The sequence below is a fragment of the Corvus brachyrhynchos genome, unplaced genomic scaffold, assembly GCF_000691975.1.
Source record: "Corvus brachyrhynchos isolate BGI_N302 unplaced genomic scaffold, ASM69197v1 scaffold255, whole genome shotgun sequence".
Taxonomy (NCBI): domain Eukaryota; kingdom Metazoa; phylum Chordata; class Aves; order Passeriformes; family Corvidae; genus Corvus; species Corvus brachyrhynchos.
Window position 1 is genome coordinate 9,308,498 of NW_008238358.1, and position 13,706 is coordinate 9,322,203.

Below are 13,706 nucleotides of genomic sequence, written 5' to 3' on the forward strand. Positions count from 1 at the left end.
AACCAGGATGCCCATATTTATGGGCACTCATACTTGGAGAAGTATCTGGGCCCTAATATTCCAACTCAATGCATGTAGTGTTTCTCTGGTATGCCTACATTGGTGCCCATCTGCTGGAGTGGCATTGGGCCACTTGCAAGGTAATAACGCAATTTCAGCTGAAGATACTTGCCAAGCACAAACAGGTTTGTAAGGTGAGCCTTCAAACCACAGTGCTGTGAAAAATCTTTCCCTCTAAGATCCCTTTGGGAAAACACCCACCATGTTATTCCTATATGCATGGGTTTCAGTACTCAATGCCGTATCTTTTTATAGCAAGTATAAGATACACACAATGGAATGCTATTGTTATCCCAAAATAAGCAGCATTTGTTCTAGGCAGTTGGTGAGACTGAAATTAGAGAATCTCAGCAGTAATTAAGATGGTATTAAAAACAATAATAATAATAACAACAATAATAACAAAAATAATGGTAGTAGCATTATAACTGCATTGCTAGCTGCTCTTGAAGATAGAGCGGCTAAGGAGTTAAAAACCTGATGTTCATTACCCGTTCTCAGTTGATCTTGTATCTATTGAAATTTCACTGTAATGAATCTTAATTTCTAATAAGGAAAAATTCAGTAATTTCCAGCCAAAGTAACAGTAACAGGCTAAGGTTGAAAGGCCTCTCTGGAGTTTGTCTAGTGCAACTCATTTGCTCAAAGGTTGGTCATCTAGAGTTCCTTAGTTCCTAAGGGCTGTCTCAAGCTGGGAGTTGAGTATCTCTAAAGATGGAAACTTCACAGCCTCTCTGTACAATTTGGTTCAGTGTCTGGCTATTCTCACAGGAAAAAGGTGGGCTTTTATGTTTAAATGAAATTTCCTGTATTTCAATTTGTGTCCATTGTGTCTTGCCCTCCCACCAAATACCATTGGCATAATTTCATTTTTGCTCTCTCTTAAGGTACTCATACACACTGATGAGACCCCCCTGAGCATTCGTCTCTCTCAGCCTCTCCTGATAAAGATGCTCCAGAGTGCCTTAATCACCTTCTTGGCCTGTTGCTGGATGAGCCTCAGTAAGTCTGTATCTTTCTTGTACTGGAATGACCAGGAATTGACCCAGCACACCAGATGTTTCCCACCAGGGCTGTGAAGAGGTAAAGGATCACCTCTCTCAACATGCTGGCAACACTATTCCTAATGCAGCATAGGATACCATTGGTGTTCTTTGCCATGAGGGTACATTTCTGGCTCATGTTCAATTTGTTGTTCACCAGAGCCCCCAAATCATTTTTTGCAGAGCAGCTTTCCAGCTGGTTGGTCCCTAGCACGTACCAGTGCACAAAATCCAGATGCAGGACTTTGCATTTCTCTTTGTTGAACTTCCTGTTCCTGTTGGTCCATTTCTCCAGCCTGTTGAGGTCCCGCTGAACGCAGCCCAACCATCTGGCATATCAGCAACTCCTCCTAGTTTTTCATCCTCTGCAAACTTGAGGGTGTTGCTCTTCTGTCACCCACTTAGCTAGTCACTTCATCATAGAATGCTATCAAGTTTGCGAAGCTTGATATCTTCTATGCAAATACATTCTGTTTATTCCAAAACACCTTATACTTAATGTGTCTGAAAATGGCTTCTGGAATGGTATGCAACACTGTTTTCCCAGGCACCGAGGTGAGGCTGACTGCTCTGTAGTTCTCCAAATCCTCCTTCTTGAAGATACCTGACTTTTGCTTTCTTCTGATCCTCAGGAAGCTCCCTTGATCACCATGATATTTCTAACATAATTGAAATTGGCCTCACAATGACATCAGCCAGCTCCTTTGGAACTTGTGTGGGCATTCTAATTGGTCCTATGGACTTAAGTATGTCCAATATGTTTAATGTTCCTTAGCAAGATACTCTGCTATACTGGGTAAGTAATTTTTCCAGATTTTCCTACTGGTTCTTACCTGGAGGAAGCATATTTGGCTGTGTTGCCTCACAGACCATCATTCTTGGGTTGGAGCTTGTACTGGGTGGTTCAACTTACTGGAAACATGATAGGTTAATAGTAAAATATTATCACAGTTCAAAAATACTATCAAGTCCAAGATTATGAGAGACACTGCATTCTCACCTTCAGTTTTAGGGTATAGCTTTTTTCTCAGAATTTATTTTAAAATACTATCCAGGAGGTATCTTTTAAAGCACATCGGGCATTAGAACAGGGTGCCAAGGGAAGTGGTTGAGTTGCTGTCCCTGGAGGCATTTAAAAGACATGTAGATTTTGCTCCTTGGGACATTGTTTAGAGATGGATTTGGCAGCACTGGGTTAATGGCTGGATTTGATGAGGTCTTTTCCAACCTAAGCAATCCTATCATTCTATGTTACATTGCAGTATTCACTATTTTAGATTGAAAAAAATTATTATATGTGTTGAGAAGTTTATATTAAATATATATAATATTATAAATACAAATGTCAAATGTTATGAAAATGAAAGTGAGTGCTTTAACTACTAGATAACCTGCTAGTTATCTAGCTTGCTGATTTTTAGATATATTCACACCTGGCCCTTCCTTCTGTATGCTCCTGTGTTCTTCCTGTAAAGGTAAAGGTTACTAGTAAAAAGCAGGGTTAAAAAAGAGAAGCAGAAGCTGAATTCTCTCTAGTGCAGAATGTTTAACTGCTAAAAGGAGTTCCATTTTTTTCAGGACCAAGTCCTGTATGCCACAATCTGATCTTTCTCAATCATCTTTATTGCTCATGATTGTAATATTCTTTTATTCCATATAAACTTCAAACCCTCAAAACAAACTTAGTGAGGCACAGGGGGCTACAATGGAATGGGTTGTGCTATTCATAAAATGATGGGTCAAGAGGATGAACATTCTTGTGTATTCATTTGAGATTTACCCCAGTGGTTTCAAGCTTGAGAATGTTATCCTGTCAATAAGTCTTCTCCACAGTTAAGTTTTTGCAAACTGGTACTGGACTTAAAAACTTCTATTTTGCCTGCTTTAAGTGAAAATTAAAGGCAAATGTGTATTTAAACCTTGGTAGCCATGGAATGTGAAGAGGCTAGTATAACTTTATATTTGTGTATACACCTCCCTCACTAAAATTCAAGCCACCAAGCATTTAGGAACTTGCATCCTTGACTTTTTCTTCATAAAGACATTCACGTTTTGAGAGAAGATACAGGATAGGCATACCTTCCGCGCATAACTTTTAATGAAATTTTTATCCTGCTTGGTTCTTTCAGATACTGACAAGCAAAAGCAAATTTCAAGACTTTTCTACAGTTTTGGTGTAGGAAACACTGTTGTTTTTTCATGGCTCTATCACAGAAAATCTAGAACAAAACTCATACATGTTAAATTAAAGAAAAATCTGGACAGGAGAGTAGCACAGGACTGAACTAAAGACTGAGCGGGGCTTGGGAGGAGGAGTCACTCGCCGTATACACTAACTGGCCCTCCAGAGATGGAGAAGGCAAGACCTCTACATTCTTTGTGGGGAACTGGATATAGACCCTTGATCCAGTGACTATAAAAGCAAGTTATTGAGCACATTTCCAATAACGGCAACTCTAGCAAGTGAAAAAAATTGTTTTCAAATAAGAAGTACAGAAAAAATAACAAATTAATCTGTTCTGTATGTAACAATTAATGAAATTCCAATATTTTCTTGCATGTTACCTTTATTTAAGTAAATGTGAGAAGATGAATTTGAAGTAAATTATATGCAAAGGATGGGTTTTGACACACTTCTTGGACCTGTAGACTTGGTCTAACCCAGATGACAGCACACATTCTTTTGTCTAACGTGAATAAAAAAGTATTATTTGTATACACTTTAGCCTGTCTAGAAGAAAAAATAGAAAGAGGATTGTCAAGAATTCAGATTAATTCAAACTACCATGTCAAATCATTAAACAGTGGCCAGTTTGGCAAGGGTCCAAAATGAGGAATTCCACAAAGATCTTACTGGGACTTAAAATGGAGGAAAGGCATTAACGGAGGGAGGAAATTAGTCTGGGATAAAAGGAAGGGGGATGGTGGTGATGGAAAGGTTAAAAGAAACAGAAAAATGTGACGGAAAATTATTTTGTTTAAAAGCTGGCATTTGGTATTTTCAAAGGGCAAAATGTATTTTTTGTTTTATGACAAATGAATGTAAAAATGTGCATGCCTTGTGGCCTAGAGGACAAAACAGTAGGATCAATGTTCTTTTTGTACTCTATGAAGCTTGAGATTAAAGTCCCCACTGATAAACTGAACATTCTTTAAAAGTGACCAGAAGCAAACAGTGTCTGTTTGCTGCTACTTTATTAGAAAGATACCACTGAGAATAGCTAAGAACACTATTTGATCTTAAACAGGTTGACCAAATTATTGCAGTTGGCTCCAGTACATGAGATGCCTTCTGCAAATTATTGTTTCTGGTTATAAACCTTTATAATATCTCAGAATGAATTATGTATGTATTTCATGTTTTCTTTTCTTTTATCAGCCTTGATGTTCTCATTTCAAGTTTCACCCTAGCCTCCTAATAATGCAATATTGAGGCCATTCAGACACTAATTATGCCTCCATGGCTTTCTTGAAATGACTAAATCAGCATCAGTTCTATAATTATCATTAGTAAGTTTGTATCTGTGCCTCACACCACATGAAAAGCACAACTTTAAATGATTTATGAATATATGCATCTGTAACATCGAATGTGCGCTTTCTAATACTATACATACAGAAGGCATAGAGATACTTCAGACATATGTACACCTGTATATATGTTCTCAACTTCACTGAACTCTGCTGGGTATCTTACACAAACACAGCCTGATTGTATAAAAATTATTGCAATGTGATTTTCTTAATAGATGTATGTGTGAGATACCATCAAAATGAGTGTATTTAAGCATCCTGACTATTTAAATAGTACAAAATATAAGCAAGTGTTCGTCAAGACTAGTGTTCAGACTTGATAATTTCCTGATTTTCTTTATGTTTATATAAAGTCTAGCAAGAATGACTGGCAGAACAGAAAGAAGTATGCATATACAATTGCAATTCCTCTATATTTTTGTTGTTTCTCTCTTTGAATTATTGATGTTGCCAGTAGTCATTTGTCAAGTAAACAATCAAGATACATATACTATACTGTTACACTTCTGTATGTTTGTAAACTGTTTGTGCTGCATGCTTACATTTCAAGTAAAAGCAAAAATAAAAGGAGAATACTCTAAAATAAATAATATTCTTAAATTTTTAATAACAAAGTTGTGAAGAATATTAAACATACAACTTAAAAATAGTACATAGAGATCTTATAGACAGCTTTGAGTCACTTATACCCTTCAGAATCATCTCTGTATTTGGGAACTGAGAAACATAAGTAGACCTACACAACACAGCATCTTGTGAGAGGGCACAGAACTTCATAGCCCAGTTCGGTCTCTGATAACAACTGATTTCTGAATTTCTCTCCTCCCTCCTATCCTCTCTTCCAATACAGATTCTTTGTTTTGTATGAAAAGTTGTGCTGATCACTGGCATTTTATGACCTACATTATTACCCTCTAGGTAGCAGAATGATAGTGCCAAACTAATTATTGCATTGTCTAATTTTAAATCCAGGTCTAGCGAGATTAACAACTTGCACATTAATTCTGAGCATCAACAGTGCGCCTAACATAATGCAGTTTTAAATGAAAGAAGCCTGCTCTGAAAACTTTTATATACTTTCATCTGGATCATCAGCTAATGTAAATTACTACAGCACCATTGACTTCAATGGAATTATGCCAGTCTTCCCAACTGGATGATTTGGCCTTTTTTTTTTAAATTCAGGAAATGTTTCTGGTTTGAGCCATGTGAATGTCAGAGGGGAAAACATTGATTTCACTTATAAATGTAAGATCTCATCTACGTAAGCCCAGAACGTGTCTGCTAAACTCAGTGGATTAATTCCAGATTTTCATCCCTGTAAATGAGATCAGAATTGGCTTGGAATGTGCTTTTGGTTCCTTGACATCCCCCTCCCCCAATACAAATAGTCTCAGTACAGAGACGGATTTTTCAGTTCTTCCTAATTAAAATTTAAAAGAAAAAAAAAAAAGATAGAAAAAGAAGGACATTCACAGTCATGGAAAGTGTGAAAACTGCTTTGTAGATAGGTAGAAAACCAGACTTGGCAGTGTGTCCTTACTTGCTGTTTCATCCTGCTAATTTTTGTGAGGAAACTTATGTGTTGGAAAAACATAGAAGCTCCCTGTATCTGAATGCTGTCAACAGTCAGGCAAATTTGGATCTAAAATGTAGTTTCAGATCCTAAAAAAAAAAAATATTTATTTCATGTATTGAAAAGAGAAAAAGTCCTGGAGAAGTGCTGAACCATGTCAATGTAGCAAGAAAATTAAATTGTGTAACACAGTGGGTATAAAGTTTCATTTCATTGGAAAGCTGCTGAATTGAAAAGATTCTTAGACTATTTAAGTATCCTTTCAGCTGCATGGAAAGAAAAAATATCATCAACAATCCCCTCCCTACATATTTGGCATAATAACTGGCAGAAAACATATAATAAAAATATTCAGTTTGGCATATTATATTCCCAGAATCAGAATCCTACACACCCAAGGTTGTGGTAGTAATGGCATCCTCTGCATAGCTGCTAGAGGGCTATGTTGACCCCCATGATAATATTCTGCAGTACTTTGACTCATGTTTAATTCTGATTAAGTTGTGCAATTGTATCAATTTGAGGTCAAAGTCTTGAATAAATTCTTCTGTGAGAACTACTACCAGGTCTTTTAAAATTAAAAGGACTCACATGTCTAATGGTCTTATGAGAATAGAATTACAAACGGTGATCTTTGAAATAAATTGTAATTTTATGGATATTTATCAAGAGAATTTATTGTATTAGTAATTTGCTATACTGTAAGTACTGCTTCCAGTTTAGTGACTTGTAACCAAAGAAAAGAATGCAGCAGCTACTTATTTTTGTCCTTGCCTTTAGTACTGTTGATTTGAAGTGGGGAGAAGGTTTCTACGGGATATTTAAGGTTTGTGACGTCTTACTGTGCAGTGAGGATGACCTGCAAGTTGTCATGCTCTGGCCCTGATCCAGCAAAGCACTTAAGTGTGTGCTTAACTTTGAGCATTCAAGTTCCATTTACTGTAATGTGATTACTCACGTGCACAAAATTAAGCACGTACTTAAGTGCCTTGTTGACTGCAGTCAGTGCTGTGCATTTAGCAAATTTGATCTTTTAAAGGAAGTTAGAAGAAGAAAGTACAAGTTAGCAAGATTTAATTGTTATATTACACACAGTGGCATGGATGATCTTTCTAATAGTACAAAACCCAAGAGTATTAATTTACTTTGTTAAGTTCTTTGCCTCCTCAGTGAGACAATATATTACTTGCAATGGAAGAATAGCATTTGTAGAACAGTTGTGTTGCTCAGGTTATCTGAACAGAGCTATTTGAAGTCTGAATAGTTTTTTCTTTTTTCTTCTTCAAAAATGTAAAATAAACTTGTCTGAAATGTTGGTGCTTTTGCATGTTAGAAAGGTATTTTATTTTGAATATTTGATTAAGGCTCATAAACATGACATTCTTAAAAATGAATACCTAGCATGAATGAAAAAAATATTTACTTGTTTGAAAAGCTGTAGAGAATGAAAAGCTTTAGAGAAGACTGAACAGATAGATTATGTTATTTCAAGAGTTAAATACACCCACATCAACACCAAAGGCAATATTAAAACATTAATAATAAATTATTATATATATATTGTATTATAGGTCATAAACCTTGTTTTAATTTTACTATTAAAATAATTTCATACTGTGAAGATCAATAACATGGTGTTGGGGTGTTACTTAGAGGAAGATATTTGTCTTAAAGTAAGGGAACTTTTACACATTAAAAGAAAAAAAAAGTGAGTAAAAATTTTCTTCTAAAGCAACAGCAAAAAAAGCCCTGTGGGTATTTTATCAGACATGCAGATCCTATAGCATGTAATTTTTCAGGGAAACTTTTTCATGTGCATGTGTGACTTTGAGCAAGTCCACTGTTCTGCTAAATTTCTTTTTTTCCCTTTGATTTCAAAGTTGATTCCATTGTAGGGTAAATGAGAGATTTTTTAATGTACACTTGGAGATGAGATACAAAGACTTTTTGATATCAAGTGCTTGGAAAAAGTACTTGGGAAAAAAATTGCAGTTTTGCAAGCGTACTATTATTTGATTTTACTGTTCCACTCCCTCTCCAAAATAAAGTGTTGGGGTTTTATTTTTTTTCTTTGTAGGCAGTGTCTAAATTAAGTCATTAAGTATTAAGCATTATGTAAAATACATTTTGGTTATTGGTAATCATTAATTGTGGGCTCTCTAGTGGGATATTTAGAGTCAAAGTTTCATTGTAAGAACCTGTTTCCAGTTGCTTGTTAGTTTGTCAAACATAAACAACTGGGCAGCAATTTTCATGCCAAATATCTGCCTTGGGCTGTTTTTTCAAAACTTTCAGCAAATGTGGTCAGCTGATTCTCAGAATGCACTGAGGGAAAATCTGGTTTGCTCATGTTAAGAAATTTTTGAAATATTTTGTTGACTACTTGCTTGTACTGGGACTTGGTGCTTGGGAAGGCATATTCCTCTTCCACCAGCCTATGAAAGTCTTCCTCAGTCTGGAGAAACCTGAGCCTCTGTAAAAATGTTTGCATATTTCATTTGCCACTTCTTCAAAGATTCTGTGTGCTTTTTCAGTGTATTTTTTCCTGGGGCTTGCAGATCTGAGCAGGATTTGCTCTCAGTTTTCTCTTTCCAATTGCCAGTGGTGCTAAATACAAAGAGAATAAGGGTGTCCATCAGATGTTCTCCATCTTCTTCCTGCAAGTCACCAGAAAACATAGAATAGGAAGCAGTTTGATTGGAATTCAGAAAAGGGAGACCATTAAGGAAAGTGAAAAAAAGAAAAGCAACAAAAGAAAATGTGTCCAGACACAGGAAAAAGGCACAAGTCAAAGGTCATAAAACGTGATGGTAGTTTAGGACAAGGACTTATGAGTGAGACTGGTACTAGACAGGGGTGCAAATGCAAATGGGAAGGATTGCAATAGATATATGGAATCAGGGAGAAAGATGCTGGCAGCAGGGCAAAAAGAGTATTTGTAAGGCCAAGAAGGCGTTAGAGACAGGAAAAAGAGACATAATGTGTTTGTAGATGTCATTCCTGTGTCTTGGTCTTGTGTTTTGGACTGTCAAATATCTCTGAATCCTTCTGGCCTTGTGTGGGCACCTCATCCTCCTCTAGTTCAAATAAGGAGAAGGTGTTTTAAGTGAGAACAAGATATTAATGTTTTTGTTAAGTCAAACTACAGGGATTAGTGTCGTTTTAACCAGTTAATGAACAGCACTGTGAAAAACAGAAGAAGACAGAGAACAAAAACCTTAAAAACATTCAATTCCTTCCTAGAGTTCCCCAAGAGGGACTTTCTGTATTAAAGCTTGCTTTAAAAAAATGGGGAATTGTAGTAAAAATGCATTTGTGACCAGGGTAAAAAGTATTAAGCACTCAAAATTCAAGAAATGCCAGAAGGCATATGTCTTGTCAGATATTTATGTGACAAACATCTATATATTGTTCTGTTATACAGAGCACTTGCTCAATGAATATTTTTGTTGGATATTGTGAACAACTTCTCCTCAAGGACTAAAATGGAAAATAGAAGTGACTTCAGTGGACCAATACTTTTACGATGCCAAAAACATCAAATATTCAGCAAGATTGTAGAGAATGACCAGTAAAGGGTTTGTCTGGAAATCTCACTGAAAGAAAGGTGATTGATTAATACAGAAGTGGAAAAGTACAAAGAAGAGAACAAAAATATTGGACATGCTATCCCTTTAAAACTCCAGAATCTAAGCCAAAGTGGTTACAAGTTGTAGAAGTGATCTGCTTTTACACACAGCTAAAATGCAAAGTGCCTCTATGGACAGATGTTCTCTATATAGTTTTTTCCTTCTGACACAGGAATGACACTAAATACAGTGTTTGGTCATAGAATCATAGAATAGTTTGGGATGGAAGGAACCTCAAAGTTTGTCTAGTTCCAATTCCCCTGCCGTGGGCAGGGACACCTCCTACTAGAACAGGTTACTCAAAGCCTCACCAAACACCTTGAACACCTTTGGGGATGAGACATCCACAGCTTTTCTGGGCGATCCATTCCACTGTCTATTTTATTCACAGTAAAAAATGCCTTCCTAATATCTAATCTAAGCATACCCTCTTTTAGTTTGAGAAGTCAAGTGATGTTTTGTGAGACTAGGTACTGTCCAGTTCCTAAACCAGCAGGCTGTGTGTTAAGGAGTCCAGGAAGACTCTATGTGTTCGTGGCTTATTCACTGACCTAAGGCTTAGACGTGTTTGAAGTGAAACTGTGCAGAACAGTGGTTGGCTAGAAAGAAGGATTTCATCTCTTGCAATCTCCTGGGAAGAACTTAGAAGTAACATGTAACAATATTTGGAATGTATTACTCCTCTGAGTTTAACCATTGTCCCATTGTTTGCTATGGGACTTTTATATGACATTAGTTCAACTGAGTGTTAGTTGCCTGTATGCAAAACAGAGACAATTACTTATGATCTATACTTATAAATGCTTTAGGGCCACACATGTCATTGCCTCTTGGAATCTGAGCTCCAGCTACCTGTGGCCTTGCACTCATGCTGACACACAAGACTGTGGTCTGAAAAGGCAGCAAGTGAACATTTAGCTGCAGAGACTGGAGTTCTGTATGATGACCACTCTAGTCAGAGAGGCCCAGGAGGGGCTATCCTACCACACACATTCTGGAAAAGTCCCAGCATGTAGGATCTGGAGCCATCTCAGCTGCTCAGTGGGGATCCAGGTGCTATAAACATCTGATTTGAGTTGTCTGAGCTCTTAAACAGATTGTGCTCCTCACAAAGGAATAAAATAATACCTACAGTCACCAGTGACCAAAACTCCAAAAAAGAGCACTTGCAGCCTGTTTATTGCAGCACATCCTAGTAGGCAATGACAACTGTGGTTACCCCACATGAGGCCTGAGAGTGGGAGACTGGAGGCATTTCCCAGCACAGAGGGAGGGAGACAGGCAGGAGGCCCCACCCTGGAGGTCTGCACTGCCAGCGCACAAGGGGAGTACAGGTGCTGCCAAATTTCAGCATTAGAAGTCAGACACTGTCTGCCATTTTGAAAACTTCCTCTCATTTACAAATAAAATCCATATAATTAATGTAAAATCACTAAAGAATGTATCACTGTTGTTTTTATTATAATTTTTAAAAGCCTTTACTAGACCTACCAAGTAGAAACTACGAAGTTCACATGCATCACATCAATATCCCATAGGAGCATAGTTAGATGTTTTTGTTCTTTGTTTTCTGTGATTTTTGTTTTGTTTCCACAATTCAGTTGGTTTAAATGTTATTAATCTAGATTTGCTGAAAAGGTCTGTGAACCTTTCAAAGAATCTGGTCTGAGTTCGGAGTTTGTAACAAAACCTGAAACCAGGCAAGTTTTATGTGGTTTTAAATTTCATTGTAAACATTTCACCTAGATGTTGAAATAGGCTCCAAGTAACATTCCCAGTTTGAAAGTCTGTGAGAATTTCCCATTCAGAAGGATCAGGACTGGTGGCATTTTAAACAAAGAGTGGAATTCATCCGCTGTACATATGAGCTGAACAAGGCCTTCACTTCAGCCTAATTCAGATCTCAAAATAAAAACTTAATATAGTATGTCTTATGGTGACCTTCTGCACAGAAATGAATGTCAGCCCATACAAACATATACTGCATGCCTATTGTTTCAACTTATTTTAATGTGGCAGGAGAAGCCTGAAGAAAATAAAAATATAGGTATATAAGATGAAAAAACTGAGGTTAATGCAGTACAAAGATTGGTAAATACACTCTTTATTGGTCAAAAAGTTTAAAAAGCACTTGTGCTTATCAACTAATGCCTTATGGTAATTGCCAGTTGTTGTTTTCCTACAGGTACAAGTCACAGAGGTCTGTAACTGCAAGGAACTCATCTTCCACTTGAGAGAAAAAGTGTATAGTGCCATGTTTGGGAAAACAGTGGGAAAAGAAACCATATGTATAAAGTAGCAAAGACAAAAGAATCCTTTTTATGTTTAACAATATGATTTTTAGACCAAGCTCATGACCTTGGGATAGATCGTGATGACTTATTTTCAGTGCCTGGTGGTGGCAACAGTAGCAGAGGCAATATGCTGTGTTGCAGATTTCAGCATCAGAGACTTCTAAATGTAACATGTATAGTTGGGTCAAATTAGCGAATACCAGAGGCTACTGATGTGTTACCTGCATTTGGAGCAGTTGTCTGCTTGCCAAGGTGGCTGCTTAATACCCACAAGCTCTTGTAGAAGGGACAGTGAGCAGCTGTGTGCACAGGCAACGGGCTGACCCAGCCTCTGGGCCTGTTGCTCAGAGCCACTCGATGCTGAGGGCAGGGAAAAGGTGTCAGAAGAGCATGGTGCAGGCTGGACCACAGCAGGTGCTGTGGCCGGGTGTCTCGCCTGCTGGCTTCTCTGGGCAGCTGTCTAAAGCTATTTCTATAGAATTCTGTTGCTATAGCTATGTTGCAAGTTCTAAAAATAGCTCTCTACATCCCAAAATTCAGTTTAACCATGTTTTCCTGTGTCTGTTTTGTTTTACCTGGGACATTCTGGGAAGCAAAAGCAGTATCTGCTCCAAACCAGGTGCTTGTTTCAGGACACTTTTGTTATTCCACCAGCAGTGCTCTCCTTATGTAGCAGTTCTAGAGTTATGCTCAGCTGTCCAAGTGAGCCAGGAACATCTTCCATACTCTTAATAAGCAGAAGTCTGTCTAGCCCTTTTGGTTTGTCCTTTTATTTCCAATCTTTAGGCACAACTTTGTCACCCGGGCTGGCTACAGCCTCCCAAAAGCATGAAAGGTGCCTATTTTCACCAGTAGGTAAAAATAATTTTTGATTGACTAAATCACTTCATGGACAGCATCACCTAGACAGGCCTTCCTGTCCTTTCTTTTCCTCCTCCATTACCCGGGTAGGATAGGGACTGGCTGACAGCTCACAGCAGCTTCTGCTGGCAACTAGTTCAGAGTTTTATTTAGGCCTACTGTATTACTGCAAAAAGAAACAGATGGGAAACGAGCCTATTCCCACTCCTCCAGATGGGAATCCCCTGGGACTGGTCTCCCCTGCCTCCTCCAGAGCCTTAACTGCCTCTACATCCTCCACTTTTACTAAGAAAATTTAATCAGTCTCCTCTATATCCAGGACGGACAAACAACCCTCCCAAACCATCCTTAACTCCACAGCAGGACAAGGAAGAGAGGAAGTGAAACCAGTCCAGCAATCTAAACCAAAGCCCAAGAACAGCATCCGGACAGCGTGGCTTCTTCCCCGTTTGAAGGTAAAAACGCTCTGATAGTCCCAGGTGCAAGCCCAGGAATGTGGATCTGTCTCGTGGGAAGCTCTCACTCCCCCTTCCACAGCTGCGGTGACAGGGAAGCGGGCGCGCAGACGTGTGCGGGGATGGAGCGGGGAGAGCAGGGTGCCGGGCAGCACCGGCGCACGGGGTTCGGCCGCGCCGGGGAGACCCGTGTGTGAGAGGCAGGGCCCGGTCTGTGCCGCCAGGCCACGATATGCCCTTCCCTGCCAGCATGA

At 38.4% G+C, this 13,706-nt stretch overlaps 1 protein-coding gene across 1 annotated transcript in view; it reads left to right on the forward strand.

Moving 5' to 3' along the window:
* The first annotated feature begins 12,087 nt into the window (after positions 1-12,087).
* FIGN (fidgetin, microtubule severing factor) overlaps positions 12,088-13,706 on the forward strand; it is a 107,702-nt gene continuing 106,083 nt past the window's right edge. Inside the window, exon 1 of the mRNA XM_017735784.1 lies at positions 12,088-13,452. The gene's annotated coding sequence lies outside the window, so the exon portion shown is untranslated. The remainder of the gene's footprint in view (positions 13,453-13,706) is intronic.